This window comes from Humulus lupulus, chromosome 6, assembly GCF_963169125.1.
Source record: "Humulus lupulus chromosome 6, drHumLupu1.1, whole genome shotgun sequence".
NCBI classification, from domain to species: domain Eukaryota; kingdom Viridiplantae; phylum Streptophyta; class Magnoliopsida; order Rosales; family Cannabaceae; genus Humulus; species Humulus lupulus.
The window spans coordinates 59,625,865-59,644,462 of record NC_084798.1 but is presented as its reverse complement, the minus strand read 5'-3'; positions in this window follow the sequence as shown (position 1 = coordinate 59,644,462).

The following is an 18,598-nucleotide window of genomic DNA, read 5'->3' as shown; positions in this document are numbered from 1 at the left end:
CCGAATCCCAGTGCCGCATGGAATCTATGTCCCTCGGGGGATATCAAAATGATTCCAGCTTCGGAGCCGTTCTCGTTGGATGAGCCATCCACAAAGATTCTCCACAACATTTGGGGCGAGGTGACCTGGGGTGAGTTTTCTGCGGGACCCTTCTGGAATCCCGTACACTCTGCCATAAAATCGGCCAGGGCCTGACTTTTTATGGCAGATCAAGGAGTGTACAGAATCTCGAACTGACTGAGTTCGATTGCCCACTTTAACAAACGTCCCGATGCTTCAGGTTTTTGCAAAACCTACCTTAAAGGCTGATCGGTCATGACGTGTATTGAGTGGGACTGGAAGTATGGCCTGAGCTTTCGCGAGGCCGTGATAAGGCAGAACGCCAATTTCTCCATCAACGGGTACCAGGATTCAGCCCCGAGAAGTCTCTTGCTGATGTAGTAGACTGGTCTCTAAACTCGGTCTTCTTCTCATACCAATACGGCACTAGCTGCATCCTCCGTGACAGCTAGGTAGAGAAAAAGAGGCTCTCCTGCCTTTGGTTTGGATAGTACGGGCGGCTCGACCAGGTGTGCCTTCAGGTTGAGGAATGCACTTTCGCACTCTTCTGTCCATTCGAACTTCTTGTTTCCTCAGAGCAGGTTGTAGAATGGCAAACACTTATCGGTGGACTTGGAAATAAACCGATTGAGGGCCGCCACTCTTCCTGTCAGGCCTTGGACATCTTTTCGTGACCTGGGTGAGGGAAGCTCGAGCAGCGATCTAATCTTGTCAGGGTTTGCCTCGATTCCTCGGGTATTGACAATGAATCCAAGGAATTTCCCGGACGCGACACCAAAATTGCACTTCTGCGGATTAAGCCTCATGCCATATTCTCGCAGTATCTTAAAACATTCTTCCAGGTCGGAAACATGGTCATCAGCAGTCTTTGACTTGACTAGCATGTCATCAATGTACACCTCCATGTTTTTCCCGATCTGGTCCGCGAACATTCTATTTACTAACCTTTGGTAGGTAGCTCCGGCGTTCTTTAGCCCGAACGGCATGACCTTGTAACAATAAACGTTAGTCGGGGTCATGAAGCTGGTGTGCATCTGTCGGATTCATGGCGATCTGATTGTAGCCCGAGTATGCGTCCATAAATGACATGAGCTCGTGCCCCACCGTGGCATCTACCAACTGGTCAATCCTTGGTAGTGGAAAACAATCCTTGGGGCAGGCTTTATTCAGGTCGGAGAAGTCTATGCAGGTCCGCCACTTTCCGTCGGGCTTTGGGACTAGCACGGGGTTGGCGACCCATATTGGAAACTTGGCTTCTCGGATAAAGCCATATTTTTTGAGCCTGGCTACTTCTTCTTTTAGGGCTTCAACCCGGGTCGTTCCTAGGCGTCTTTGCTTCTAGGACTTGGCGGGAATGCTTTTATCCAGATGAAGTGTATGCATGATGACACGCGGGATGATTCCCACCATGTCCTCATGGGACCACGCAAACACGTCCAGGTTATCCCGCAGAAATCTGACCAGCTCCGCCTTCCTCTCACTGCAGAGGTTTTTTCCAAGCTTATCCATCCGTGATGGATTCTGCGGATCAATGTTCAATTCCTCAAGCTCCTCAATAGCCTGGAGCTCAAATCTGTCCTCGCCTATTCGGGGGTCAATATCCTCACTTAAGACAACATTTTCCCCTTCGTTGCTTTGAGGTTTTTCAATCTCAGGATCAGCTAAGGGTTCCTGAGATTCCTCTTCACCACTTTGGATGGCCATTGCCAACTGCCCGGGTTTAGATTTTCCCTTCATGGGAATGCTGTAGCATTCCCTGGCAGTGAGCTGATCTCCATGGACAGTGCATATTCCAGTGGAAGTAGGGAATTTCATCGCGAGGTGGTGCATGGAAGTGACGGCCTCAAACTCCATGAGCGTAGGTCGTCCCAAGATTGCGTTGTACGCAGCGGTGCAGTCAATAACCACGAACTCGAGGAGTTTCGAGACTGTTCGAGGTCCTTCTCCCAGGGTGATCACCAGCTCAATCGTCCCTATGGCCATCGATCCTTCTCCCAAAAAACCATATAACATCATGGAGGTCGCCTTCAACTCGGCGATGGTCAAACCCATTTTTTCTAGCGTGAATCGGAATAGGAGATTCACCGAGCTCCCATTGTCAATCAGCACCCTCCTCACTCTCCGATTGGCGAGCTAAACTGCCACGACCAAAGGGTCATTGTGAGGGAACTAAACATGGCCCGCATCTTCCTCCGTAAAAATGATCGGTTGCTTCTCCAATCGCTGCTGCTTCGGCAGGCGCTGCTCCGAGACAAACTCTACTCCGTTATGCGCCTTCAGTTCATTCACGTATCTCTTCTAGGCTCCCCTGCTCGTGCCAGCCAAATGCGGTCCTCCAAAGATGGTGGATATCTCCCCTACAACCAAGGGAGGAGGGACGTCCTGATCTACCCGAGGCCCGGGCTGACTGGCCGGGACTTCTGGAGTAGGTCGGCTTGCTGGAACCCTATTCCGTGCGTATTGAGCCAAGGGGCCATCTCAGATGAGGGTCTCGATCTCATCTTTTAAATGCCTACAATCATCGGTGTTATGGCCAACATCTTTGTGAAAGCGGCAAAACTTGGAGGTATCTCTCTTCCCCTTGTGGTGCTTTAATGGCTCCAGCCTCTTCCAGGGGACTCGAGCAGAGTTAGCTAGGAAGATATTCTCCCTAGACTGGGTGAGCTCTGTATAAGTCGCGTAGACGGGCTTGAATTTGTCTACGGACTTATTCTTCTTTTGGCCATGCTGGTCGCCTTCACCATTCCCCTTTCTTTTGCCTCCACCGAGCTGGTTGTTCTGTGTGATGTTTTGGGTCGCTGCCACAACCTCCATCCCCACTCCAGAGGGCTGATCAGGGACCTGACTGGTTCCTGCAGCTAAGGCTTCGGCTTCCTCCAAGTTTATCCATTCTTGGGCCCTATTAAGGAATTTGTTAACCAAGCTGACTCCCTTTCTTTGTATGTCTTTCCAAAGATCCCCTCTGACGAGGATTCCAATTCTCATGGCCATGAGCTTGGAGCTATCATCTGCGTCTCTAGCCCGAGCAGCGACGTTCACAAATCTTCTTAGGTAGGCCTTCAGAGTTTCGTTGGGCTGCTGCCTCACATTAGCCAAAGAGTCGGCCTGAACGCGGGCAGCCTGGGAGGCTCGGAATGCCCTTTTGAAATCTGCCGAGAAAGTCTTCCAGGAGCTGATTGACTGTCTTTTACCTTGCTTGAACCACTGCCTGGCAGGTCCAGTCAGCGTGGAAGGAAAGATTAGACACCTCAGCTCGGGGCCAATGTTGTGGGCCATCATCAGGGTGTTAAACATCCCTAGGTGATCCAACGGGTCTCCGTCTCCATTGAACTTAGACAGGTGCGGCATACGGAAACCAGGTGGGTACGCCGTTGCTGCTATGCTGGGGGCGAAGAGCTCCATCTCATCCCCTGAATCATATTCATCTTTTTCTTTTTCTGACAGGAGCTTCCACATCAGCTCCTCCATCTGAGCTAAACGCTCGAGGGTTTGGTCCTGATGTTCTTGGTTATTCCGGGGTTGTTCAACAGCTCCAAACCCATTGTACATATTTGGTGGGTTATTGCCCCTCCTATCTTTAGATAGGTTATTTGGGGCATTCCCTCTGTTACGTACTTCGGACAGGGCCCCCCTTGAGCGAGCATGGCTGTCTCCTCCTACCTGCTCCCCTCTATGGGAGTTAAGGAGATCCCGCAGATCGCCTCCCCGAGTGGCTTGTGGGCTTTGCGCCCAACTAAAGCGCTGACGCAGGTCTCCGCCAGACAGGTCATTTTGGCGACTGCCGGTCCAGTAGCTCCTGCTAGAGAGGCTTGGAGCTCGCCTTTGGTGCTGAGGATCTGGGCTTTCCCTTGGCGCCCTGCCACGCCGGGAACGTCCAGCTGATGGCAGATCTCTCCTGCTACTTCCGTAGGCTGGAATATCTCGGACGGGCCGAGGAGGAGATGGGTATCTGATTGGAGACGGAGGATGCCTGACTGGAGAGGCGATCCTGGTTCTGTCTGGATGGATCAAGTTCGGTGGGGGCCTTTCGGCCCGGCCAACCTGCTGGTCCCGAGCCTGGCGTTCTGGACGAGGCGCAGGACGGTTGCTGGGGACGGGCTGATTCTGCGAGGCCTCCCCGGATCTCCTTCAGGAATTTCCTCGAGCTCCCCTGGGCGCTCTCGAGGATGGTTGGGAGCTAGGAGTCGACGTCCTGACCGAACGGCTGTATTGCTGCTGCCTGGCTCCAGGCACTTCTTCAAAGTTTGCCTCTCGATGGTGTGATGAAGGAGTGGAGTTGGCTGTCGGAAATCTGTCCGAGCGGCTACGCCTGGACCGGTTACCCCGGCAAGACTTAGTAGCCTCGCCTTGCCTCTCTCCGACGTTAGCGTCGGTTGTGAGAGGGGGTAGTCGGGCCAGCGCATCCTTGATCTGTTGGCTAGCTATTGCTAACTGGCTCCTTAGCTGAGCGTTCTACATCTCCACCGCCGTGTAATAACACGGGTTTGGATTAGGTGGCCGGGGCGCCGAACTTCTGGTGTCATCTTGGCCCGCCGGCTGCTTTCTTGGCCGCTGCTGGGCTTCAGGAACTTGTTCACCAGGGATGGCAGTATGATGAGCCTCCTGCCCATCATGCTGTTCTGCCTCGTTACCGTGCCTGGATTGAGTAGTCACCATAGTTGGATGTTTGCGACAGCACTTAATCGAACTTGCTCTCAATGAAAGCACCAAACTGTTGGCGCGGTTCTTCGCCAACAGGAAATTAAGAAAATAAGAGAAAGGGATTAGTGCTTGTGTTGAACTGAAATAGATATATGATCTTAGGAAATGAAATGGTGACTCAAAGTACGTTTTTTGAGTGGTTCAAAGGTTAAAATCCTTCTACTCCACTAGTCAGTATTATTGCTATATACTGGATATTTGATTATAAGATATTTCTTACAAGAGAGAATCCAACCTCCATTAACTCCCAAGGTCTCCATATTTATAGGAGAAGGCACCTGGGAGTTGGTAAGAAGGTCATCCCGTGACCTTCTTACCTATCATGTCAATTCTGTGACAATCATGATTAATTCCTAAACCTGACACATAAGTGTGGTCAAATCAATAGGTAAGGAGATAATGGGCCGCACGGCCCAACCCAGTCGTGGGTGTCTGAATACGCACGTTCCTGCTGCGTGTCTGAGAAGTCAGGGGCATATCAGACACGTGATATCTGATATATGCATGTTTACCTTGCGTGTGTTGACTTTACAAAGGGTCATAGCCTCCAACTCTAGCTCGTACCACGAGCTGGATACTTAACTCGACCTTCGGCCTTCAGAGCCCGGACCCTGTCCTTAAGCTACCAGAGGCGAACCCTTAGGTTACCTCGAGCTAAGGAGGTACGATCTTATGATGGCAGCTCCGGTTTTGGGGATGTCCACGAGATAACCATGATTAGGCCGTAGCTCAGCTCTCTAATCAGCCCGTGGGAAAATCAGGGCGTACAATTATCTTTAACCAAAATGAACAAAATTCTCATCAATTCATTCACTATTTTTGGTAATAAGATTCAAAATTGCTTCTCCAATTTTGTAATGTCTCCTCATTGAGACATTGAATATTGAAGAATTATTGTCACAAAATAATTCTCAAATATTTTCATTTGACCACACTTTAGACTCCAAGCCTTATGGGTCAATATGTCATCCCATAATTTTTTAATCCACCTTGATCCATTTTTCTTGCAATAGCAAGACACAACCACTAAAAGATGTAACCCCCATAGATTTATCTTTTCTTATCTTATAAAATGAGATGCTCAACTCTTAAATGAGAAGAATTTTAATTGTCAAATAATTCTTTTATTTATAAATCACATACCATTGATAATATAGGATAAAACCTATTAACATCTCACAAATATTTGCGCAATTATATTTTAATATAATTTCACATAATTGTCAACACATATGACTTATATCATACTAACATGGCTCTTTATTAATATGTAATCATAAAACACAAATACATATACATATGATTTCACATTTATATTGATTCACAAAAACAATATATTTATACATGTCATATAAAGCTCATAAAATTATCATTCTAATTATTTCCATTATCACACAATAAGACAATTATAGAACATGTTAGCACATTACCCAATAATCCACTTGAGATTATTTACACAATATGTTAATTAATCACATATAGCAAAAACTCAAGATGTTGAAGTATCTTCTAATCTAACCACTATATTTGCAAAAATAAAAAAGATTAGAAAACAATGAACGTCATTTATAAAAAAAAAATTATACTCATTTATATCACCATATGAAAGCCATTAGATCTTCTAAGAAAAACATTACCTTGTCTTACCACATTTTTAAAGTTGGATCCTCACAAGATCTCTATGGTTTCTCCTTCCATTGAAAATGAAAGAATAAACTTTTGATTGTTAGAGAATATATTATATTCAATGGAAATATGAAAAAAAAAAAAATACAACTCTATGCAAAAATACAATAGACAAGGTATTTGATAAAAGTAATGTTACAACTCAATTGCACAAAATACAAGTAAATAGAAATATGTAGAAGAAGAACAACAACAAAAGAATGAAAAGAACAATAATAAGAACACAAACTCCAACACAACCAAAGTGTAGAGTAGTGAGATCACCAACTTGAACAAGGTTCAAGACCTTTGTCCAAAAGTTTATTTCCTCTTATTCTCTAAGCACTAAGGGATCTCTCAAGGAAATAGCTCTCTGGAATTATCGAGCCTCTATGTTGTATTTTTCAGCCAAGTGCTTTGTGAATGGAAAATAATGTGTCTTACAAGTGAGCATTAGACTCCTATTTATAGAGTTTGAGATACTATTTGAATTTCAAATTCCACCAACCCATGGTTGTTACCAATGTTTAATTGGAAGTTTATGGAATTAAAATGAAGATTTGTGAGTTACTTGGGATGTTAAAACCGTTCAAATTGGAAAAAAAAAACAAAATTGGAAAATAGGCTGTCAGCGCCCCAAGCTGCGACCAGGAGTATCAATGGTCGCGGCCACTGGCCTTTGTCCCCCAGCTCGCGGCCAGGGATAATCAGTGGTCGCAACCACAGTGCAATTTCAGCTTTCAATTTTTTCCAAAAAACGTCCCAATCTCTTCTCATATGATTTTGTAACCTCCATACACCTCGTGGGAGTTAAAAGCATGTCTTCAACGGTCATATTACATAATCACTCTATAAATTCAAACACAAATGTGTAACTCTTAATCTACACATTATTAGGTAATATTTGGGAGTTACAAATTTGTAACTGATTTTGTAACTTCAAAATATGTTACATTTAGGCACACACATGTGTCCATTTGTGTAACTCTCAATAATATGTTACAAGGCGTGATAAATCAAATTTTGTGACAAATCACATTTTTTCATATTAGTGGATCTAACATTATATTATTTAAAATAATATAACACTTTATTTGATAACAATAATTAGCAATATAGTGCAGATAAGCCAATTTTTTTATTGAGAGAATGGAAATTCAATAATAATAGATCAATATAATGGTATGTTTACTTAGGGTGAATATGAATCATTTGTTTGATAATGATTCTCATTTACATATTTACTAAAATAAGAAATGAAAAACTTGGTAGAATAAAGGAGAAAAGAATGAGAATGTTTCTCCCTTAATTACCTAAGAAATGTTATTAACATTAATGATTATTATATTTTTATAAATAAAAAATTAAAAAAACAATTTTATTATTTAAAAATGTATCTCACAAAATAACTATTATATATTTTTTAAATAAAAAATAGTAATTTAGTCAATTTAAGCATTTCAATTACGTTTCCTGATGATGTAAACAATATAAAATGATTCTGAATCTCTTTCTGAATCATTTTATTAAACAACGTAATATGAAAAGTGATTCCAATTCTTTCATATTATATATTCTTATTCATTTTTTCATCGATTTATTTCAATTTCGATTAAACTTTAGTAAACATGCCATAAGTGATAAAAACTTATAGAGTTAATACAAATTTCAAACAGAGATGACTTAAGATGGCTAACCAACGTGTTACGGAGATAAAACAAAATGAGAAGTCAATCAAAATCCCTACAGCTAGACACAATTTATTGGCAAGTATGTATTTCTCAAGACATTTTGGTTGGTCAATGAATTCAACCCAATAAGTTCCAAAAACCTTAATAAATCTAAAAGCGGGTTCAAACTTCGGAAGTGAAACTATGGTAGAAAGCCAAACTACCCTCACCAAGGACATGGGTAGAAATCTCCATTATTAACCAAAAAATAAATTAACACTAAGAAAAGAAAACAACACCAAACAACCAAATTTGCAAGTCAAGCATCCCAAAAGTCAGTAGGCTGAGCAACTAAGGTGCAAATAAACTAGGAAACATCATTCAACCACCCTCCTGTTAGATGTTGTCCCCAATAGATCACCACGGAGGCAGATTCCAAAGCCCCGAACTCCATCCATGACCAATGCTAAAATTTCAAGAATGAGGCAGACCAACCTAGACTCCACCAAAAATAGTTGGTGGCCATAGAAAACCCCATCAAATCCACAACCCAAAAATAGTTGATGATTCTTTTTAGCATCCATTCATTGGAGAAAATGTCCAAATTGCTAAGACCCCGCACACCTGAGCCACCAGAGAATGCAAACCAAAAAGCTCTCGACCAAAGCTTTATAGATGCTCGATCACATGCTATTGATGCTTCGACTGAGAGAAACAAGAGATTTTTGGTTTTCTTGACTAGAAAGAGAAAAAGGGGAAAGTCAAACTAATTATCAATGTAGACAACACATGTTGTGAGATAAATTACTTCACAATTTGTTAGGGACTCTTTCATGTCAATTCTCTAACAATTAACATGAAAGAATGAGTCGTTAATCCCTTTAACAATCTGTAAAATCCTTTATTGGCTTATTTGAAAAAATTGACAAAATTAATTAAAGAAGATTTTTCGAAATGGGTAGTTTCCTGTTTTTTTGTGAAGTGTTTTGTAAAATCAGTTTATTCTATATATGTTGATTGAATAAATATATAATTCCATTTAAAAGATTATCTTGTCTTAAAATTTTGTACATATGAAATATTTTTGTATTTATTTATTGATCGGATTTGGTAGTCCAGAAACCGTGTATAGCTTGCAGAGATAATGTATATATTGTTTCCTTATTTATTTAAGGAAATTGGGTTTAAAAACTGTCCAGGTTCAATGAATTTGTTTGAACGGATTGCCAGTATGTTTGAACAGATTCTGACTTTCCTTTTTGGAAAGATTTTCCATTTATTGGCTTATTGGTTTCTGATTTGTTTTCCATGACCTAAAGGGATTCTAAAGGGTATATATTCATCCTTAGGTCATTGGTTTTTTGATCATCTCTCTTGGTGTATTATGTTCCAAATATTTCAAGTTTTAGAGAGATTTTTTATTATGTGAAGAACTTGAGTCCAGCAAGTTCTTAGTGGTTTATTACAGTGTACTTCTGTATTGTTTTCTTTGTGTTAATTGTGCAGGTTGAACACACTTGGATATTGTTCATCAAGCTTCGGGAGAAGTCTTGCTCGTGAGTCACTTTTCGGGAGGAAAAGTGCAAGTGCTATGATTTGAAGGGAGTTCAAGATCTTAGCACTTCAGAAATTTGATTAGGAGTTTAGATTACAACAGTTGCGACAAATTCAAGAGGGAGTCTTTATTTGTATAAGTCAATTTGGTTTTGTAATCGTTTAGATATTCTTCTAATAAATTTCATTATCTGGGCGTGGCCCCGTGGACTAGTAGCAATATGCAAAGATTGCTGATACCACGTATAATTTCATGTGTTCTTTACCTTATGTTCATTTTTATCTTCTGGTGATAAACTGTTTAAACATATCTAGTTTCTATTCAAACAGTCTCTGTGTCTATTTAAACATTTCAGTAACAGTTAGTAATTAATTATTTAAATTGAATAATTAAGTTGGTAATCATAAAAAAATAGAATTTCAATTGGTATCAGAGCGGTTCACTAAACTCTTAGTGAGATCTTGTGGTTATTTTCCGTTTGATTTGTTTTGTGTGAAATGTCTTTCTTTGCAGAAGGTAGTTCAGTGTCTCGACCTCCATTGCTTAATGACTCAAATTATCCATATTGGAAAGTTAGGATGAGAGCTTTCATAAAAGCTCAAGATAAGAAAGCATGGAGAGCAATTTTGTCTGGATGGTCACCTTCTACTGAAAAAGGTGAAGATTGAAGCACAATTGTAAAATCTGAACTTATTTGGGATACAGAAGAAGAAAAATTATCCAGTTATAATAATAAAGCTCTTCACGCCATATTTAATGGTGTTGGAGAAAGTTTTATAAAACCTGTTTCCACATGTGTCTCAGCTAAATATGCTTGGAAAATTCTTCAAACTCAGTTTGAATGAACTATAGATGTCAAAAGGTCTAGATTTATTATGTTACAAACTAGGTTTGATGACCTTAGGATGTTTGATTCTGAAACATTATCTGAATTTTATGGGAGATTATCAGATATTTCTAATGAGTATTTTGCACGTGGTGAGAAACTTGATGATTTTGTTCTTGTTAGAAAAATCGTTCGAGTTCTTCCTGACAGGTTCAATGTTAAGCTCACTGCTATGGAAGAGACAAAAAATTTCAGTACTATGAAAGTAGAAGAATTGATGGGGTCACTTCATACCTTTGAGTTAAATCAAAAGATTCGTCAAAAAGACAAGCCAAGTATTTCCAAAGAGAAAGAGAAAACCATAGCTTTCAAAAGTACTGAAAAAGAAGTGTCAGATGATGAAGATGGTGATAATGAAATGGCAATGCTTGCAAAGATTTTACAAAAATATATGAAAAAGATAGGAAATAATAAGTTCAATGGCAAGCCATCAAAAGGTAATCATTCTTCTCTTAATCATTTTCAAACTAATAAAAAGGGTATTCAGTGCAAGGAATGTGAGGGATTTTGTAACGCCATACTTCCTTGGAGTCGTTACTAAGTGAGTTAAAAAACGTGCATTCAACTCGCTAATCGAGGTTTTTAGTCAAATAGTGTAATTAAGCCATAAACAGAGGAAAAACTTATAAATAACTCCATTTCATTGAAAATCATAAAAGTTTAACACTTGGGATCCCAAAATATAGTTTAGAAATAGTTACAACATATAAATTGAACCAAGTCGACTAAATGACAAAATCTAGGTTTATTTACAATCATCTCCCAAAAATCCACTGGCTGTGGCAGCCAGGCAGGCCAAGCATGTACACGCCGCTTTATGCCTGCTACACTCATGGTTGGTTGGCTTTCTCCTTGCCCTTACCTGCACCACAGAGCATCTGTGAGTCGAAGCCCAGCAAGAAAACCCACAAACAGATAACATATGCAAATCATCCACCAAGTATATAAACTGGCCATCAATAGGCTAAACACATACGACCTTGCCGTCCCAGGCGCTTTACCAGGCCCTGGGTTCGCGGTCCACACCATGAGGATATCCCAGGTATCCTTTAGGGACTTGCCCTGGAAACTTGCACTCCATTGCTCAACGCAGCTCCCGGTCCCTTGCCGTACTCGGCCTTGCACTCAACGTGCCTAACGCTGTTTCCAGTCCCTACCGACCTCGGCCTACACCATTCTCGGCTCTCACCGATCATTCACATAATTGCATTCATAGCATAATAAAGAAGTACAGAATACTAGCAAATTCAATCAGAGGGCTACGCCCTGCAATTCAAAAATATTGGGCTCAGCCCTGCATACAAGCTCTATGGGAACAAGGGTTTTCTTACCTGAGTCCCGAGCTCTCCGAGCACCGCTATCCCGAGCACAGTCCTCTAACTTGAGCCTCACTGAAACCCTAGTCACAACACATTAACAATATCCATCCATCAAGTTCTAATCCATTAAATAACTTTTAGCCATATCTCTAACCTCTGGCACCTTGAATTCTATCAATCCGGGGTATAAAATCCATCCCGAGCCTTAACCATTGAGTTCCCAAGCCTAAACACACTTAAAAACTCAGACTGGCACTAAGAGTTGTGGCCTTACCCACAAGCGTCGCGGCTAGCCTCGAAACAGAGGTTAGCACTTCCCTGCAACACACACGGGTTGTGGCGCACATCACCAGGCACCGCGGCGCGCCTCAAGCTTCTCGGCCTCCCATGGCCGCGCGCGCACACGGGCCACGTCATGCCCCTCCTAGGGCCGCGGCTCTAGCCTCCAACCCAGAAATCTTCATCCCTTTCCTGCATTTTCTTCAAACCAATTAACCCAAAACCAAACTAGCAATCCTAGATAATTATCACAAAGGTTCTAGCCCAGTTTCAACATCAAAACCTATCAGGAACCAGCCCCAAAACTTAGCTTAACAATCAAAACTGTCCTACAACCCATACCATGCATACTCAAAGAAAACCAGCAGAAATTCCAAACTTAAACTCTAAAATTATAACTTACCTCTACTGGATTGAACCTCCGAACCAGCTCCCTATGCTCCAAGCTTCACTCTCCCTAAAGCCCCAGCTGAATTCCCTTAGCTTCTAGCTAACTTCACCAAGTTTTCCCTTAAGCCTCCAAAGGAAAGAAAACCACTTCAAGAGAGAGAAGAGAAGTGAGTCGGTTTCCTGAGTGTTCTATGTAATTGTAAGGTTTGTTTTATTCAACTTAAGTCTATAGGGTTACCTTAAGGCTCGGGGTACCAAAACGTCCCCAAGGGCAAAATGGTAAATTTCCCCAGTATTCCCTCCTAGACATTCTAACCTCAATTATATCTCCAAATATTTATTTCCATACCCTGATAACCCAATATAATCACTAATGCCCAAATTACCCCTCGGCTCGCCCTGAGTCGGATTCTCAACCCCGTTGTGACTTTCTGGCTAACCACTCCCCGGGACTGTCTCAATTCGTGCTACACAGACATATATCACATGCATATCATATTTATCACATTTATACCCCTAATATCCATACAGGGCCCACATGCATATTTAACTCAACTAAACATGCATCATTATCATATATTCACATAAATTCACGTATCAACATATTAATTCATTTATTGCCCTCCAGGCACACTAATCAAGGCCCTAAGCCCTAAGCCCTATTAGCAAATTTGAGTCGTTACAGATTTGGCCACATCCAGTCTGAATGTGCAAATACCTTGAAAAAGAACAAAAAAAGTATGATTACTACTTGGAGTGATAATGATTCAGAAAGTAGTGAAGATGAGGAAGGTAATGTCGCTTTCACTTCTATTTTACCTGTTTCTAAATTTGAAAATGAAAAAAATTGTTTGCTTGAATAATGTGTCAAAAGATGAAGAAAATTCTAATAGTGATGAATCTGAATTGAATGATGAGTCTTTGAGTGAATCTTACAAAAATATGTATGGTTCATGGGTGAAAGTGTGTTCTAAAAATCAGTCATTGGTAAGCAAAAATAAAGAATTATCCTTTGAAATTAAACAACTTACTGACTTAAATGAAAATTTTGAAAAAGAAATAATTTCAAAAAATGTTGAAATTAATAAGTTGTCTAAAGATTTGGATACTCTTGAGAAAAATGTTAGAATGCTTAATCCCGGTTCAACTATTTTTAAGAATATACAGAATGCAGATCAAAGAAGTCATGTAGGACTTAGTGCTTCAAGTTCTCAAAAATCAAAGAAAACTGTCTTTATCTCGGGTGGGATGCTATTGTCTGATGTTCCTATGTCATCCTCACTGAAATCTGTTGTATCCAGTACTCGGATTGTTCCAACAGAAAGGACACAGTCAGCAGGTAAATCCAATGGTATGTTTGAAAAATTCATTCCAATCTGTCATTTTTGTGGTAGGAAGGGTCATATTCGACCTAAGTGTTTTACTCTTATGAATTTTTCCAAAAATGAATATTTTGAGAAATTCAATTATTTTGATAATTTCAAAAGAGTAAAAAAGAAAAATGTTCAATCAAGGAAAATATGGATAAAAAAGAATAATTGTTTTGCTGGTTTTACTAGTAAATATGATAGATCTGCTTCTTCATATTTTTGGTATTTTGACAGTGGTTGTTCAAGATAGGTGACAGGTCTATTCTTACAGACATAAAACCTATGCATTGTGGATCTGTTACTTTTGGGAATGAAATTGAAGGTAATGTTCTTGGAATGGGTACTCTTAACTTTGAAGGGTTACCTAAAATCAAAAGAGTGTTACTTGTGGAAGGACTTAAAGCTAACTTGCTTAGCATAAGTCAAATTTGTGATCAAGGTTATACTGTTAACTTTGATAAAGAGAATTGTTTTGTTTTAAACAAGAATGGTGAGAATGTTCTTGAAGGTTTTAGATCTAATGACAATTGCTATACTCTTTTGCCTTCTATTATGTGTCAATCTGTTGTGAGAAATAACACTGATGTGTGGCATGCTAAATTTGGTCACATAAATTTCAAAGCCTTGAAAAAATTGTCACATGCAAGGATTGTTCATGGTTTACCTAAGCTAGGTAAAGAATCTGATGGTAAGTGCAAGAGTTGTCAACTTGGCAAGCAATTAAAAATTACACATAAAAGTGTTTCTGACATAAATACTTCGAAAGTTTTAGAATTGCTTCACATGGATCTTATGGGTCCAATTCAAATTGAGAGTTTAAATGGGAAAAGGTATATTTTTGTTTGTGTGGTAATTTTTCTAGATATACTTGGCTGGATTTCTTGAAAGAAAAATCTGATACTTTTGATGCATTTAAAACTCTTTGCTTGAAATTAAAAGTTGAAAAAGATTGCAACATTGGAAAAATTGTTCGTATAAGAAGTGATCATGGTAAAGAGTTTGAGAATTCTATCTATGATGATTTTTGCAAGTCTGCAGGTATTTCTCATGAGTTTTCAGCTCCCAAAACTCCTCAACAGAATGGAGTTGTAGAAAGGAAAAACCACACTCTTCAAGAAATGGCTGGAGTGATGCTAAATAGCAAAAAATTGACCAAACGGTTATGGGCAGAAGCAATTAACACTGCTTGCTATATCATAAATCATGTTTTTCTCCATCCAGGTACATCTAAAAAATCTTATGAAATTTGGAAAGGTAAGAAACCAAGTGTGGCTTACTTTCATGTTTTTGGATGTGTTTGTTACATTTTGAGAGATAGAGAAAATCTTGGTAAATTTGATGCTAAGAGTGATGAAGGTGTTTTTATTGGATACTCCACTAACAGTAGGGCTTATCGTGTGTATAACATGAGAACCCAAATTGTAATGGAGTCGGCTAACGTTGTTATTGATGATGCCAGGGATTTTTTTGAGTTTTCTACTGAGAAAGAAATTGATAGGTTTATTGATGAACCTACTGAAAAACACGAAGAAGCTTGTGTCAGTGATACTACTGTTGCAACGTCTGGTCCATCTGTTCCAACAGATCACGAATCCGATGAAACTGATTCTGGACAGACAGAAAAGATATTTCCAGATATTATTTCGAATGAAGTCCAAAAGGAGTCATCAACTAGAGTTAAATTAAATCATCCAGCAGATTTAATACTTGGAAATCCAAAAGACAGTATGGTAACAAGAAGAAGGTTTAGTAATGTTGTTCAATTTGTTTGTTTCGTATCTTTAATTGAGCCTAAAAATGTGAAAGAAGCTTTAACTAATGAAAATTGGATTAAAGCTATGCAGGAGGAATTGGAACAATTTTTTAGAAACAAAGTGTGGATCCTTGTGCCAAGACCGTTGCATACCAATATTATTGGCACAAAATGGATTTTCAAGAATAAATCTGATGAATTTGGTACAATTGTGCGAAATAAAGCAAGATTAGTGGCACAAGGGTACACACAAGTGGAAGGAATAGACTTTGATGAAACATTTGCACCTGTAGCAAGACTTGAATCAATTAGATTATTATTGTCTATTGCTTGCTTGATTAGTTTCACGTTGTTCCAAATGGATGTCAAATCCGCATTTCTCAATGGGATCTTGAAAGAAGAGGTATATGTTGAACAACCCAAAGGGTTTGAAGATCCCCAAGCACCCGATCATGTTTCCAAATTGGAGAAAGCTCTTTATGGTTTGAAGCAAGCCCCTCGGGCTTAGTATGAGAGACTCACTCAATTTCTTGTTTCTCATGGATACAAAAGGGGTGGAGTAGATAAAACTTTATTTATCAAAAATACTAAATCTAACATAATTATTGCTCAGATTTATGTTGATGATATTGTGTTTGGTTCTACTTCTGACAATGAGGTGCACGTATTTTGAAACAAATGAAAGAGGAATTTGAAATGAGCATGGTGGGACAATTGACCTATTTCTTAGGTTTGCAAGTCAAGCGGTTAGATGAAGGCACATTTGTTTCTCAAAGCAAATATGCTAAGAACTTGGTGAAAAAGTTTGGACTTGAAAGTTCAAAGATTGCCAAAACACCAATGGGAACGACTGTGAAGCTATCCAAAGATGAAAATAGTGTCAAAGTTGATCCTACACTGTATAGGAGCATGATTGGGAGTCTTCTTTATCTCACTGCTAGTAGACCTGATTTGAGTTATAGTGTTGGTGTGTGTGCTAGGTACCAAGGAAATCCCATGGAGTCTCATGTTGCAGCTGTCAAAAGAATCATTCGATATGTTCATGGGACTGTTGATTGTGGTATTTGGTATTCAAAAGAAACTAACCCTAATCTAGTGTGTTTTAGTGGTGCTGATTAGGCAGGTAACACTGATGACAGAAAAAGCACTAGTGGAGGATGTTTCTACTTGGGAAATAATCTAGTCTCTTGGCATAGCAAGAAACAAAATTCTATTTCTCTTTCAACAGCTGAGGCCGAATACATTGCAGCAGGAAGTTGTTGTGCTCAACTGTTGTGGATGAAGCAAATGATGATGGATTATGGGTTTGATCTTGACATTTTAACTATTTTTTGTGATAATACAAGTGCAATTAATATTTCAAAAAATCCTGTGCAACATTCTCGTACTAAACATATTGATATTCGTCATCATTTCATAAGAGAATTATTTGAAAATAAAGTTCTTATCTTGGAATGTATTGAAACACATAAACAGATTGCTGATATTTTCACTAAAGCTCTTGATTTGGTTCATTTTGATTTCCTCCGAAAATCTTTGGGAGTTTGTTCCCTTTAAATTTTCTTGTTATTGTGTTGTCACTCTTGATCAAATGTGTGTTGTTTAAGTTTAAGAAAATTTTCAATTAATTTGAAAATTTTGTTGTGTGTCAAGCTAGATAATCTGACTTGTGTTTATGAGCCTTTGGTTGTATATTCTTGAGAGAAAATTAATCAATTCCTCCTAGGCATATTCGAGTAAATCAATCAATGTTTAATGTTTGAGCTTCCTTTTGTGTAGCATTGTTTCAAGCTCTCGTGCAAGAATAGAGCTACCTACATCAGTGTGTGAAAGCCGTCTTTTGAGTAAGTTGGAACTTTGTAATTCAGAGTTATGAAGAGGATACGTTACCATAGAAAATGGCTACCACTGGTGTAGTGTGACAGCGTCTTCATGGGTTACAATTATTTACATTTTCGAAAAAGACTTATTTGTCATTGGGCAATGTTCCCTTGCATACACTGTCACACACTTTATGCTTGAAACTATGCAAGAAAAATTGTACATAGTTTATAATAAAAAAAAATGTGTGTAAGACTCATACATGTTGATCGATTCACTTAAGAATATGTGTTTGTGACTGAATTGTGCATTATTTCTCTCGAATATTCTTTCTAATTTTTCATTTTCACAAGTGTTCTTATCCATGTTATACACTAACACTTATTTTCAGTTGCTTGATTCTATTTTTTTTTTCAAGGATGACACTCATTGATCAAAGCAGATATTTTTGGTTGGGTTTTATTTTTGTGCATTTATATATATATATAATTTGATTGACAAGGAAATTCATGGTGGACCGAATCTTTGTGGTAATTATGTGAAATTATGCATTTATTTTGTGTGATTTAATATATTCTTTGTCTCCAAGGAATTTATTTTGTCCACTTTCTCTATTTGGAATACCATGATTTGTCTCTTTATTGTTTTGTACTTTGTTTATCATTTAATAAAAAAAACAAATAAAAAAATGTTAAGTTTATTTTTTTTTTGATCGTGTGTATTAATGTTTGTTTCCTTTTATTTTTTAAATAAAAAAAGGGGGAAACCTCTTTTTGTCGTGGGTGTCTTAAATGGAAAGTTCTTGTCATTGAAAGATTGTCACCTTCCCACGATCCCTCTAAGTCTTCTTCTTCTTCTTATTTTTTTTTTCTCTCATTGTTTTTGTAAGTGTTTGCTGCTTTTCAGAGAAGGAACAATGGTGAAAACTCATGGAGCTTCCTCTAAGAAGACCACTGCTACTCAATCTCTGACGTTTGCCTTAGATGACATTCCTCTTGAATCCTCCTCTGTTCCCACAGATTCAGGACTTGTTACTACAGAACTAGCTGCTGTTCGAGCCTCTGTTGATTCTTTGGCTGCTCGAGTGATGTTGATTGAAGGACTGCAACGTTCTGTGTTGGATGTTGTT